This window comes from Felis catus, chromosome D3 (assembly GCF_018350175.1).
Source record: "Felis catus isolate Fca126 chromosome D3, F.catus_Fca126_mat1.0, whole genome shotgun sequence".
Lineage (NCBI taxonomy): Eukaryota > Metazoa > Chordata > Mammalia > Carnivora > Felidae > Felis > Felis catus.
In genome coordinates this window covers 83,604,729-83,620,200 of record NC_058379.1, presented here as the reverse complement: position 1 = coordinate 83,620,200, position 15,472 = coordinate 83,604,729, and the positions used below count along the sequence as shown (strand labels likewise).

Sequence of the window (15,472 nt, the reverse complement as noted above, 5' to 3'; positions counted from 1 at the left end):
AAGAAAAACCACAATCCAAGTCATGTTTTGATATTTGTAATAAGGGCCAGCATTGGAGTTTGACCGCCCAGGGCTATAGAGAATCCCCACTATACACACCACAAGAGGTATTCAGAGAACGTTAGTGTGAAAGTGGCCCCAAAGTATTTATTACACAATCTGAAAAGCTGTGCACAGTTGCTTAGCTTTCTCTAGAGCTACATGAGAGGGAGTCTGTGTTTAAAGCAATGAAACAAGCTTCTGGGGTGCCTGGGTGGCTCAGTCAGTTGAGCGGCAGACTTCAGCTCAGGTCACGATCTCGCGGTCTGTGAGTTCGAGCCTCGCGTCAGGCTCTGGGCTGATGGCTCAGAGCCTGGAGCCTGCTTCCGATTCTGTGTCTCCCTCTCTCTCTGCCCCTCCCCTGTTCATGCTCTGTCTCTCTCTGTCTCAAAAAATAAATAAATGTTAAAAAAAATTTAAAAAAAAGCAATGAAACAAGCTTCAAATGTATGTAAATGGTATTTAAAGGGTGTTTATTATCATTGCTATGATTATTCCACAATTTACATATATTATGAATATTTATATCCAGACTTGTCTTCTGTATGATAATTTAGTTGAGTCATTTGATAGCAAACCACCTATGTCCGTTCTGTTCACGCTTGCCTACACGTGCACGTATCTACCTCCTTAGTCACCCTCTACAAAATACCCAAAGGATCACTGGCTCAGGTGTCATGCTTCTGAAGCTTGAATTCTGATTCTGTCACTTATTATCTGTGAAGCTTTGAGGGACCTGCACTCTACCCAAACGTAGCATGGGAAAAACATCTACCTAATGGGGATGTTATGCTGATTAATTGAAATCCTTACATGGAAGGAACACATAAGAGCAGTTAGGGTAAAGTAAGTATCGATTTATGTCTTCCCTACCTACAGGCTTATGTCATTTAGTATACACGTACAGGCAAACTTCAGGTAGCAGGTTTCTAGTAATTTAATCCCAGATTAAATGGCTGGGAGAAATCTCCTACAAATCACAACTATTAATTTCACAGTTAGAATATAGAAGATAGATAGATAGTAGGTAAAATAGAAAAGCATAATATATGTGCATGTCCAATTTTGTTATTTATTATTTACATAAACTGTTCAAAACGTGTGTATATATGAGTGGGTTTATGCATGCGTGGGAGTGTCTATTGATTTAAAGTTTTAAAATTCACTAAGACATTTGGTGCAACATATTAGAAAATATTTGCAAATGAATGATAATGACAAACATACCCAAATGTGTGGGCAACTGCTAAGGCAGAACGTACAGGAAAATTAATATAGCATCAAATGTTCATAATGAAAAAAAATGAAGGTCTAAAATTCATGATGGAAGTGACCTATTTAAGAAATCACCTCCAGGGGCACCTGGTTGGCTGAGTCAGTTGAGCATCTGACTTCGGCTCAGGTAATGATCTCACGGTTTGTGGGTTCAAGCCCCGCATCTGGCTCTGTGCTGACAGCTCAGAGCCTGAAGCCTGCTTCGGATCCTGTGTCTCCCTCTCACTCTGCCTCTCCCCTGCTTACATTCTCTCTCTCTCTCTCTCTCTCTCTCTCTCTCTCTCTCTCTCTCTCTCAAAAAATAAATAAAACATTAAAAAAAAGAAATCACCTCCTAAAAATGGGAAACTAAACCCATAGTAAGTAGAGAATAGCAACCAATGAAGTTAAGAATGAAAGTCAATGAAATAGAAACAAAAGCTTGTTTTAAGATTGGTAAAATTGATAAACCTCTATTTATAATGTGAGAAAGAAACAGGAGTGCAATTTATATTACATTAAGGAAAAAAAAGGTAGTGAAAAGATAAGGAGTGTATCATGAAAAACTCTATGCCAATAAATTTGGCAATTTAAAGAAAAAAAAAACTTGATGGATGCCTCAAAGCACACAAAGTATTCGACTGGATTCAAAGGAAATACAAATTGTGTGTAGTCTTATATCCACTCTTAAATCAAAATTTACCTACAAAAAACTTCACACTTATATAGTCACCAAGTGATTGGTGACTTTTATCAAACATTTAGGCATAAATTGCACCATGTATGGACAAATTTTCTCATGAAATAGAGAAGGAAAATAAATTGTCCATTCCTTTTTTAAGATCAACATTCCTGTGACCACAAAGCATAAAGATAAAAATCACAAGAAAATAAAACTATCTGATGCCATCACACCCAAAATCCTTAACAAACTGTTACCAAATCAAACCTCCCAGTACACACACACACACACACACACACACACACACACACACACATCTTAGTCCATAGTGAACAAGAGGGATTTGTCCTGAGTCTGCAAAGTTTGTTTTACATTGGAAAAATCAATCAATGTAGCTCATCATATTGAATGAGGGGTTTGGTCAAACTATCCTTTCCCAACAGACTTCCAATATTTCGAGCTAAATCAAACACTCCATGTTCCTGCTCTGCTTATACATTCGTACTCAACTCCTAGCATTTCTCAGTAGCCACCTTAAAATCCGAGTAGGCAAATTTTTACACACTCCATGAAGATGTTATTCTTTGTCATGGTATCGCACATATGGTTACCTTCCTTGATGTAAGTCGACCTGCTCATTCATCAAGCTCAATATGAGCAACGTCTCTTTTGGAAAACTTTCCTGACTGCCTCCGTGCTCCGTCTGAAAAACATTAGTAGATACGGCCATATGCTTGTTGTTCTTGTAGTACTCTGTGATAAATGTATCACAACACTTATCAGAGTATGAGAAATTCAGGGCCCTTTAACTAATGGATGCCATGATTCTTTTTTACAATTTTTTAACCTATAGTGTTTTATTAGTTTCAGGTGTATGATACAGTGATTCAGCAATTCCATACATCACCCAGTGCTCATCACAAGTGCACTCCTTAATCCCCATCAACTATTTATCCATCCCCCAGTCTCCTCCCGTCCCTTCTGGTGACCACCAGTTTGTTGTGTGTAGTTAAAAGTATGATGTAGGTCACATTTGAATCACTATATTTTACACCTGAAACTAATATAATGTATGTTAACTAACTGGAATTAGAATAAAAACTTAAATTAAAAAAGAGTCTATTACTTGATTTCCCTCTCTCTCTCTCTCTTTTTCCCCCTTTGCTCATCTGTTGTGTCTTTCTCTGATGGACTTATTTTGCTCAGCATTGTACTTTCTAGCTCCACCCATGTCCTTGCAAATGGCAAGATTTCATTCATTTTATGGCTGAATAATATTCCATTATAATACCACAAATTTATCCATTCATCAATCGATGGACACTCGGGCTGCTTCCATAATTTGACTACTGTAAATAATGCTGCTATAAATATCAGAGTGCCTGTATCCCTTTGAATTAGTGTTTTTGTATTCTTTGGGTACATACCCAATTGTTCACCTGCTGGATCATAGGGTAGGTCTATTTTTAACTTTATGAGGAACCTCCATACTGTTTTCCAGAAGTGCTGCACCAATTTGCATTCCCACCAACAGTGTACAAATGTTCTTTTTTCTGCACATCCTTGCCACCACCTGATGTTTCATATGCTGTTGATTTCAGCCATTCTGACAGGTGTGAGGTGATATCTGATTGTGGTTTTGACTTGCATTTCCCTGATGGTAAGTGATGATGAACATCTTTTCATGTGTCTGTTGATGGCATGATCCTTGTAGGGAATGGCCATACAGGAGTGAGTATATATGTATGTACGTATTTATTTTTTGTTTGTTTGTTTTTATCTACTTACAGCACAGTGCCTCATGCGTAGGAACACTCAATAAACATTTGTACAATGAGTGAATGTTGTTTATCACTTGCACTCACAAATATGACAGTGTAATAGAGTGGAAACTGTATCAATTCCGGCATCAGATAGAAGTTTGAAATCTGGCTGCAGATCCTTCTCACTGCATGATATTCCCTGAGTTTTAATTTCCTCATGCCTTATGTGAGGATAAAAAGAATAGCGGCCAACATATATCATGATGCCTGACAACCCCATGTCACCTAAAAGTGCCACAGCATCCTTTAACTACTGCTGGTGGAAGAGGATGCCAGGAGAACTACTATTCATTGTGTACAACAGCATCTCCTCACTTTATAGAAAGTCGGACAAGAGATGTGAATCCAAAGGCAGGATTCACATAGGATCTTTGATGACATACAGAGAATACTTTGTCCCCTAAGAAATTTTATAGTTCACATATTGTAAGTTTTCTTCAGTAAAGATGGATCGTGTGACAATACGTACAACACACACTTTGTCATAAAAAAATCTCTGATTTTTCAAGACCTGACTCTATTTGTCTCATGTTTTTCTCAAATGTAAAAAAGGGCCAACCTCCACCTGCAGAGATGTCATAAGGATTAAGTAAGATTATGTGTGTATTTCTACCATAGCACTACCATCCCGTATGTACTATAAAATGGAATAGCTGGGGCTCTCCATTTCTTCTGCAAAACCAAACACTCTGAACTTGACACGACACCCTCTAGCTCATGAGCACATTTGGCTCTTAACCAGCGACATTTGTTTGCTAAGCTACTTGTGCCAAGGTTTCTTCTTATTAAAAATATGGATCTACATGGCACAAAAACAGACACATAGACCAATGGAATAGAATAGAAACCCCAGAACTAGACCCACAAATGTATGGCCAATTCATCTTTGACAAAACAGGAAAGAACATCCAATGGAAAAAAGACAGCCTCTTTAACAAATGGTGCTGGGAGAACTGGACACCAACATGCAGAAGGTTGAAACTAGACCACTTTCTCACACCATTCACAAAAATAAACTCAAAATGGATAAAGGACCTAAATGTGAGACAGGAAACCATCAAAACCCTAGAGGAGAAAGCAGGAAAAGACCTCTCTGACCTCAGCCGTAGCAATCTCTTACTCGACACATCCCCAAAGGCAAGGGAATTAAAAGCAAAAGTGAATTACTGGGACCTTATGAAGATAAAAAGCTTCTGCACAGCAAAGGAAACAACCAACAAAACTAAAAGGCAACCAACGGAATGGGAAAAGATATTCGCAAATGACATATCGGACAAAGGGCTAGTATCCAAAATCTATAAAGAGCTCACCAAACTCCACACCCGAAAAACAAATAACCCAGTGAAGAAATGGGCAGAAAACATGAATAGACACTTCTCTAAAGAAGACATCCGGATGGCCAACAGGCACATGAAAAGATGTTCAGCGTCGCTCCTTATCAGGGAAATACAAATCAAAACCACACTCAGGTATCACCTCACGCCAGTCAGAGTGGCCAAAATGAACAAATCGGGAGACTATAGATGCTGGCGAGGATGTGGAGAAACGGGAACCCTCTTGCACTGTTGGTGGGAATGCAAATTGGTGCAGCCGCTCTGGAAAGCAGTGTGGAGGTTCCTCAGAAAATTAAAAATAGACCTACCCTATGACCCAGCAATAGCACTGCTAGGAATTTATCCAAGGGATACAGGAGTACTGATGCATAGGGCCACTTGTACCCCAATGTTCATAGCAGCACTCTCAACAATAGCCAAATTATGGAAAGAGCCTAAATGTCCATCAACTGATGAATGGATAAAGAAATTGTGGTTTATATACGCAATGGAATATTACATGGCAATGAGAAAAAATGAAATATGGCCTTTTGTAGCAACGTGGATGGAACTGGAGAGTGTGATGCTAAGTGAAATAAGCCATACAGAGAAAGACAGATACCATATGGTTTCACTCTTATGTGGATCCTGAGAAACTTAACAGGAACCCATGGGGGAGGGGAAGGAAAAAAAAAAGAGGTTAGAGTGGGAGAGAGCCAAAGCATAGGAGACTGTTAAAAACTGAGAACAAACTGAGGGTTGATGGGGGGTGGGAGGGAGGAGAGGGTGGGTGATGGGTATTGAGGAGGGCACCTTTTGGGATGAGCACTGGGTGTTGTATGGAAACCAATTTGTCAATAAATTTCATATAAAAAAATAAAAATATGGATCTACAAAATTTAACAAGTAAAATCTGTCTGGAAGTTACAAGCTATTCTTTTCTCTATTAACTCTAAAATACATTTTGCAGAAACATTTATTAAAAGCAAGGTGTAAAAATGCTGTGGAAGGACATGGATGAAAACATTTAAAATAGATACTAAAAATCACTAAAACCAAATAAGGAAAATTTATGTCCATGCAAACACCTGTACATGTATGTTTCTGGCAGCTTTTTTCTTAAATGCTAAAACTTGGAAACAGCCCAGATGTCCCTCAGTAGGTGAAAGGATAAACTGTGGCCCATTCAGATAATGGAATGCTATTCAAGGATAAAATGAAATGAGCTATCAAACCATGTAAAGACATAGAAGAATCCTAAATCCATATTGGTAAGTCAAATACTCCAACTGGAAAGGTTTCATACTTATGATTCCAACTATATTGCATTCTGGAAAAGGGAAAACTCTGGAAACAGTGAAAAGATCAGTGGTTGCCAGGGGTTATGGGGGAAGGAAGGATAAACAGGCAGAGCATAGAGGATTTGGAGGCAGGGGGCAGTGAAACTACTCCATATGATACTATAATGGTGGATACATGTCATTGTATACTTGTCCAAACCCAAAGAATGTCCAACACCAAGAGTGAGCCCTAACTTAAACTACGGACCTTGGGTAACTGTGATGGGTGAGTGTAGGCTCATTGATTGTAACACACGTGCTACTCTGATGGGGGATGTTGATAGTGGCAAAGGCTGTTGCATGTGTGGAGGCCAGAGGAGTATGGGAGTTCTCTGTACTTCATGTTCAGTTTGCTTTGAACCAAAAATGGCTCGAAAATAGTCTATTAAAACAGGATTTTGTACCTATATGTCTGCATTTTTTGAATTATCTCTCTATTCTTAAGACACAAAGTGGAAAACAGATACATGATAAATGTGTTTTATGGGAAACTATGCAAAGACCCATTCTGAGGATAATATCTCAAAGAAGATGCCTTGACACCCCACTTTGCCATACACACACACATATCTACACATTTATATATGTATATGTGCATACATATATATATATAGTTTTTAACTACATAGAATATGTTTAAACTATTTAAAAAACTTTTTCAACTATATTCATTTACTGACTCAGTGACAGGATAATATAGAATAAGATGATTTCTGCTATATAGATTTTTATATATTTACATGTGTATTTGTACATACATTCATTTATTTTTATTTTTATTTTTTTATTTTAGAGAATGAGAGTGAGCAGGGTAGAGGGAGAAAGAGAGAGAGAGAGAAAGAGAGAACCTTAGCAGGATCTACTCTCAGTGCATAGCCTGATGAGAGGCCTGATCCTACAAGTCTGGGATCAGGACCTGAGACGAAATCAAGAGTCAGACGCTCAACCAAGTGAGATACCCAGACACCCCGTATACATACATTTATTTACTGATCAAATATGTATAATTTAATTTTCAAAGAAACTGGGGCATAAACATTTAAAGTCACAATGTCACATGAATAGAAAGCAGGAGTTGGTAAACTTTTCCTGTAAATGGCTGCAAAGCAAATATTTTATGTTTTGTAGGTCAAAAGTCTCTTGCAAACACCCAAACCTGTCATTATAGCATGGAAGCAGCCATAATTTGGGCAATTTGTAAACAAATGAAAATGACTGTGTTCCAATAAAAAACTTTCTTTTTCTTCTCCTTCTCCTCCTCCTCCTCCTCTTCCTCCTCCTCCTCCTCCTCCTCCTCCTTCCTCTTCTTCTTTTAATGAAAACAGAAGGCTGGGTAGATTTGGCAAATGAACTTCTTAGTTCACAGTTTCTGATATGGAGAAAGTTTGTCATTTAATTAGTATTAAAACATTACAAATTTCCAATGAGTACTTTTCATTGATTTAATATATATTTTATTATATCATCTTATATCATCTTAGATTATATCATCTAAGCAGGATTGTTATTTTCATAGCCATATGCAAAATCGTTCATAAAATGCAGAAATGTATTAGGGATAGTATTATATTTCAGGGAACTTAAGCAACACAAAGACATGTAGTTGTGCAGTATAACTCAGTCTGCAAACAAGATGTTATGTTCTAGAATTCTCCATGATCAGCTCTTGACAAATAACATGTATTTCGCATTTCATCACATACCCATTGAAGGTTGACATCCCTATTTTACCATGTGATTCTATTGGGTTTTCATCTTGGTTTCCTCCTTTTTGATGCTTTAAAAAATTATTTGTGCTTTTCATTTTCAAGAAATGGTTTGGCCGGAGTCTTATTGTCCCTGTATAACTCTAACCTTAACTCAACGTCTTGCAAAAGTAAAGGTGATAGATGATTGATTAATAGAGATCTAAAACTAGGGGTCAAGGGTGACGGTTCTACATTTCTGGGGTTATATTTCTGATTTCCAGTATTTTGAGTTGTTTGTGTATTGCCAATTAAATATGTTTTTATAGAATAGGAATTTTATTATTTATGTGCTTATTTATTTGCCACTTTCCTGTGTCGTGGGGTTTATGGGGTTTATGATGGTTTAGTCAAACAAAATGATTCCTTGGATGCAGAGCTCCAGAGCAAGATCCACTCACAGAAGAAAACAGTAACAAAATAAGACAGAAAATACGAGAAAAATCAAAGAATAAAATATGGATACAGATGAACAGATAGATTTTAATTATATGAAACTAAGAGCTGCTGCAACTATAATTTAAAAGATAAATCTTCTAAGACACTACACATGTTACCATATTTGGTAAAATATTTCTTTACCAGGAGCCAAGTTTTAGTGAGCTTGACAAAAAAGAATTTGCTCTTGTTTGAAATGTATGGAATAGCTAATGTTTTGTTTACTGTTGTTTTTCTTATCATTATTTTAGTTTCTCCTATTTATCATTGTGATATATGTGCATTCTTTTTTTTTTGATGTTTATTTATTTGAGAGAGAGAGAAAGAGCAAGTGGGGGAAGGACAGAGAGAGGGGGGGATAAAGAATCCTAAGCGCTGTCAGCACAGAGCCTGATACAGGACTCGAACTCATGACCTGCGACATCATGATCTGAGCTGAAATCAAGAGCTGGAAGCTTAACCAACTGAGCCACCCATGCACCCCATATGTGTGCATTCTTAAAACAAGTAGGAAAATATAGCGAATTGGACTTTTAGTAAAGAATAATATCTATAAATCGTACACAGCAGGAATTATTGTTTGTATTTTCAACTTTTTACACAACGTTCACAGTGAATACACTTGGTTGGCAACTAGATTCAGCTAACCCTCCCCCCCCCCCCATATTTGGGAAAATTAATCTGTTTCTGTATGAACTAGTTCTTACTCCTGGATGCATGAATGGCTTCATGTTTCTCAACATTTCTCTTTGGCATAATTTGTTCAGAGATGGAGACAAATAATTAGTAAAACACAAGTGAAGTGTCTTGGGGTCTCTTGGAATAAAATTATTTACTCTTTAGCACAAGAAGAGAGAATGAACCTCGGTAACAAATGGCAATGTGAAGCCACCAGATCAACTAACCCTTAGCCTACTTTATCTTTCTATGCATGTGTCACATTTCTTTATTGTTTAAGCCTTTTTGGACATTTCCGATTTTTCTTTTTTCTTTAATGTTTATTTCTTTTTGAGAGAGAGTGAGAGTGAGTAGGGAGGGGCCAAGAGAGATGGAGATGCAGTATCCGCAGTAGGCTCCACCTCTGAACTGGCAGCACAGAGACTGATGTGGGGTTTGAACCCATGAACCATGAGATCATGACCTGAGCCAAAGTCGGATGCTCAACTCACTGAGCCACCCAGGTGCCCAACGTCTTTGAATTTTTCTACCTTCACGCATCATGAGTTTTTCTCAAAACCATTCATGAATATAATTTTAATTTGAGAAATCTATGCTCCAAGACTGTAGTGATGAGGATGTAGACTTTATGTGTTATCCTGACCACAGTTGATTGGACTATGTCTACATATCTAATGAAGGCACTAGAATAGTTTATGCTGTGAAGTAAGTAGACCTAAAGTTTCTGATTAAAGGTTGATCTTCTAGGGGTGGGTCAGAACCTGAATAATGGGGGTTTTCATCTTCTGCCCACTATTAGATCTGAACATTAGCTGCTCCAGTCTTCAGTTAGTCGGTAGATTTACATTCCTTAATTATCTGGTTTAAAAAAAGAAACCAGGGTGCCTGGGTGGTTCCGTTGGTTAAGCGCCCGACTCTTGATTTCAGCTCAGGTCATGATCTCACAGTTTGTGAGATTGAGCCCCCCACTGGGGGCACTGTCAGCATACAGCCTACTTGGCATTCTCTCTCCTTCTCTCTTTGCCCTTTCTCTGCTCATGTGCACATACACTCTCCTCTTAAAACAAAATCAGTAGTTCTTTAGGGCATTGATGAATTGTAATATTTTAATTCAAATCTTTCTTTTAGAGTAACTCAATACAGTCCTGGCTAACAACATCTGGAGCATCATGCCATGTTCCTCAGACCACTGGCAGAAGACATTTGTAGAATCTACCCAGATGGCATGGAAAAGCTGACAGCTGTTTACTAGAATGTTTGTCTGTAGTTCTCAGAATGTTTCTCTATCTATGAAACAGCATCAGTGTCTCAGGAATTACCGCCCTCCTTCATGCTTATCCTGTGGTATGGAGACCTCCCATCATCCTAGTGTAATGGCTTTGACTCTCATCTGGATAGTAATGTACTTAATTCTGAGACGTTCCATTCTTACACAGCCATGTTCCATTCACCATTCACAATTCCATGCTCTTTCTGCCTCTGAAAAAGACTTCATGTACTTTTCCTTCTGATATGAAGAAAATGCTGTAGAGTAAGCCCTGAGCTTATATGGTGACTAGTCTACATTCTTAATTGTGTCATAGGTATGGAGCCTGCCGGATTCCAGGTTATCTCCAGGGAGGACACACGTTTCGTAAGTAATTTAAAACACTTTGTGTCTATGTTAAAATTGAATCTAGTTTGTCACTTTGCATAGATGTTTTGTAACATATCTCCCACTAACAAAATCACCAATCTCTATTCATGGTATTCCACTTGAAACGTATTAGTTCAGAACCCTACATTCTTTACAAAATTTACTCCTGTCTCAGTGTAACTTCCATAGTTGTGATTATCCTTTTACTGTGATAGAATAATTGGGCTGACCTGTGTTTGCTCCCTTATGTATAACATAAGCCCTGGAAATTTGTGTTGAACATACACTCTCAGGTCGCACCAAGTGCAGTTGTGACCCAAAGTGGAGGTCAATATGGTACCAAGACAGGAAACAATATCCCATAAAATGTGAGATTCCTACATAAACCCTGGAACAGGGATGAGTCTAGAGGATGTTATGCCAATGACCTAAGTCGTTCACAGAAGGACAAGTACTGGATGACCCCACTTGTATGAAGTATCTAAAGGCATCAGACTCCTAGAAGCAGAGGAGAATGGTGATTAATTAACAGGGCCCGGGCAGGCAGAAATGGAGAGTTGCTCAATGGGGATAAAGTCTCAGCTATGCAGGGTAAATAAGGTCTAGATATCTGTGTTTAAAGTACATACTGGGTATTGTACTTTAAAATTTAAGAAGGTAGTCTTAAGTGTTCTTAACACAATTTTTAACAAATGCTTAAGGAAAAAAAAACTCATTTTTGCTTTTGACCCATGTTGCAGAGGCATCTAAGTTGTTTATGTACCAAATGGTAACTAGTAAAATATGTTGCTTATGAATTTACATATGAAGTAAGCATAAACCAGGCATCACATAATCGATTTAGTTATTACTGGCATTAGTTGTAATCCCTTTCCTACTGTCCTTCCTTTGTTATGATAAAAAGCAATGAACATGCATACAGTCCCAATACTGGAGAACACAAGTATCTGAAATCTGTGTTTGTCTCCTCACAATAATTGCTTATGTAAACCTTAACAACATTACGTGTTTCAGACATCAATTATAGTTTTAGCACTGTTTCAGCCTTAGGCCCTGTTCCTATTTTCGGACCTCTCTCATTTGGTACAAAAATACTTTAGCTAAAAGCAGCTTTAGTAATCAACAGATAGCTTATTATTACGTACTTCATAATAAATAACAATAATTATAACAAAATCTAATCATAAATTTAACACAATAAGTATATTTAGGTAATAAACCGAGGAGAAGAAAGGGATTTTAATTTAGACATTGCCCTCTTTCTGTATTTTATTTGATTCCTGAGCAGAAAGACTGACTAAAGGAGCAGCCAGAAGGCACAGACAGATTGGAAAAGCTCTTCTGTTTTTAGTAACTTTTGTGCATGTTTTAAATCGATCATTTGTTTCATCAGCTAATCCTCAAGCGGAGGGCACGTCCTTTCCATTCGCAGAAGTTGAATTCCCTCCTTATCACCTCCAGCCAATGCGTACTTTATTTTCCTTTTGCTTGTTGTTAGGAAAAAGGAGGCGGGGGGTGGGGAGGAACTGTTCATACCACTTGCTGGAGCTGTCTGCATTTTCATCCAAGCCTATGAACGGACATCAGAGTGCCCTTATGATATTTTGCACAAAAGGCTCAGTGTTCATGGCTCTACTCAGAGAACCCAAAATAGCACTCAGTAAGCAGTGACATAGTGACATAGTGATACTAAAAGCCCAGGCATCCGCAACTCAGAGCAGTAACCCAGATGTCAGGTTCGACGAGAAGCTGGTGAAGCAAAGTAAGAAGCCTTCCTCCTGCTGTTCCCTCTGCGTTTATCACGGATTTGGAACCTCAGTGTTGGCAGACCTCTTAGAACCTGAAGATACACAGGTAAGAATGTGATAATTAGGCATATTTGACTTCTATATATTATCTCTTAGTGGATAGAGGGCCCAAAAGTACTTGAAAAGCTCTTTGCTAGTTTATGGTCCATAAGGGGAAAAATGTTCTACAATATGTAAAACCATGACACGTATATGAACTTTTTCAAAACCAAATATTTGTGAGAATATTTGCCATCTCTGCACTCGAAATTTGAGGAAAAATCTAGAACATTAAAACATTAAATTTATTGGGGGGAAAGCATCACTGCTGCCTCTTTCCCTTTCTCCAGGATTTTGTTTTATCATGTTTATCTCTATACTATCAGATGCTATAAACCATGAAAGCACCTTAAAGGGATGAGAAAAATATAAAGTAAATATTTTAATTAAATTAATTGTTGATTTAATTAAATTAATTATTTATGATTATCAGTATGGAGCTTTCCACGTATCTGAATACAACTGAATGTTTCTTTGAAGGACTATCGATTCTCAAAGTTGACATATAATTATTTTATTTTCTTCCCCTTTGCCAGTTGTTTTGGGTATCAAACTTTGTACTGACTTTAGAAAAGTCTTAAAGCAAAAAGCTTTGGTAATGAAGAATATTATAATAATAATACTAATAAAAGGAATCTGTTGGGCATATTATCAATACAGACACATATTCAGGAATGTGCACATATTAATTTCAATAAATTATATCTATTACATGTGATAAAACTAATTCATCAAATGTGAAAGACAAAAATGTCTAAATTAAGAATATGTAAATTGTAGGAGATACTTAATATTGTTTCAGTTTTAGTTTATAACAAGCAATTTTTAGTAGGGTTACTAGTTTTAATGAAATATTTCAGTGTAAATTTGCCTGAGGGATTTAGTAAATCTGTAACTACAATATAAGAAACACACAAAGAGGTAGCAACAAAAATATCTAAATAGAATGGCAACTATTTTCTTTAAATATATTTCTATTTTAGTTCTATGAATTCATTTTTTGAATTAATATATCTGTAGAGAAGACATTATTAATGTAAAATATTTACAACTTTAGCAATATATATTTATATTTTGGATCCATTTGCAATAACAAATAATGTAATAAAATAATATACATTCATATAATATCCTTTATTCCACATTTAAAAAACTTTAGATGTTTAAATATTACACATATGCACATATACATACTTCTAAGTTTTAATTTAAAATATTTACATTTTAATATAAAGTGTACATTTCTGTTTTCCAATTTTGTAACTAACACAACTATTCCCAAAAAGGAATAAATATTATAAAATTAAAAGTGTAAAATTATTCAATCTTTACAAATAACCAGTTTATGAAATCTAGAAGTCATCTGATCTCTTATTCTTTACACGTGTTTTAACAATGACCGAAATGTCTCAGATCATTCTGTAAATTATATCTGTATTTTCCATTGTCAATTTAGTAAATTCTTGTGCCTTAATGAAATATTGAAATATTTATACTATTAGTCTCTCTCTCTCTCTCTCTCTCTCTCTCTCTCCCTCTCTTTCTCTCCTCTCTCTCTCACAGACGCACACACACACACACACACACACACACACGTTGTAGAAGTCTTAAAGGATATATTATCTATTTATATTTTTGGTTTTGTTTTCTCCTCTGGAATCTTTCCAATATACTTATCCCCAGGGAGCTTTTTTTTTTTTAACAAATTCAATCAAATTATCATAAATTAAGATGCATTAAAAATCTTTAAAATGATGTGCACACATGCTTCTCAAGCATTCTTAAGATATCTGGCTCATCTTTCAGGAATTTGTCATAATGAAGACATATACAATTTGATAAATGATAACCTATAACTAAATATAAATTGATATTGAATATTTTTGACACTCACGCTCTTAACATGTTCTCTTTAAATATTATATTCAAAGTGTTACTGAGTAGTATTTAACACGTTATTGGGTAGTAATATAGTAGAAATAAGTGTATCACATGATTTAAAAGGACATGTTGGTCTTTTCATATACCTTTCTTTAGGTTGGGATTTATTGCTCCTGACCTAATGTTTGAGAACAATGATAATAAATAGGAGAAAAATGGAACACTTGTATTTTGTTGTCATGACAATTTCCTCTACTATTTATAATCTTCCAGTACCTATGTCTTTGCTTTGGCATAATAGGTTGAGGGTGAAAAATAAACAAACATGAAACATAATAACCCCACATGAATCCTTTCTTTCTAGCATTGCTTTTGACAGCTCACAGACTTGAGAAATGAGTTGTTTTTGCCAAAGTGACCAGAAAGGTGTTTGACGCGTGCTTGAAAAACCCATACTCAAAGAGTTTTCAACTCTCCTCACCACTCACTGGAAAGAATCAACTTAAATGTTCTAAAACCTGCTTTTCTGCAACTTACAACAAATCAATGTCTTTCTGAAATGATGCGTGCTCTGAGACGATCCAGTAAGAGCATTCTGGTCTCACTTTAAAAACCACTTTAGAATTAGGAGAGCAGAAATATGTTTGTCAGAAATTCATCGCACTAATTACTCATTAAAAAGACATTCAGAATCATCAAAGAATGTTTTAAAGTTAAGACAAAGTATCTAATTGTTGGAGGCTTTGCTTTGGCACACCAAGTCGAGTTTGAAATGTTAGTATAGGACAGTGACTTA

The 15,472-nt window shown here is 36.5% G+C and overlaps 1 protein-coding gene across 2 annotated transcripts in view; it reads left to right on the top strand.

Moving 5' to 3' along the window:
• CDH19 (cadherin 19) overlaps nucleotides 1-15,472 on the top strand; it is a 235,459-nt gene that overhangs the window by 121,097 nt on the left and 98,890 nt on the right. For both annotated transcript variants that reach the window (XM_045041116.1, XM_023242085.2), the window contains 2 exons: nucleotides 10,896-10,945; nucleotides 12,342-12,802. The gene's annotated coding sequence lies outside the window, so the exon portion shown is untranslated. The remainder of the gene's footprint in view (nucleotides 1-10,895; nucleotides 10,946-12,341; nucleotides 12,803-15,472) is intronic.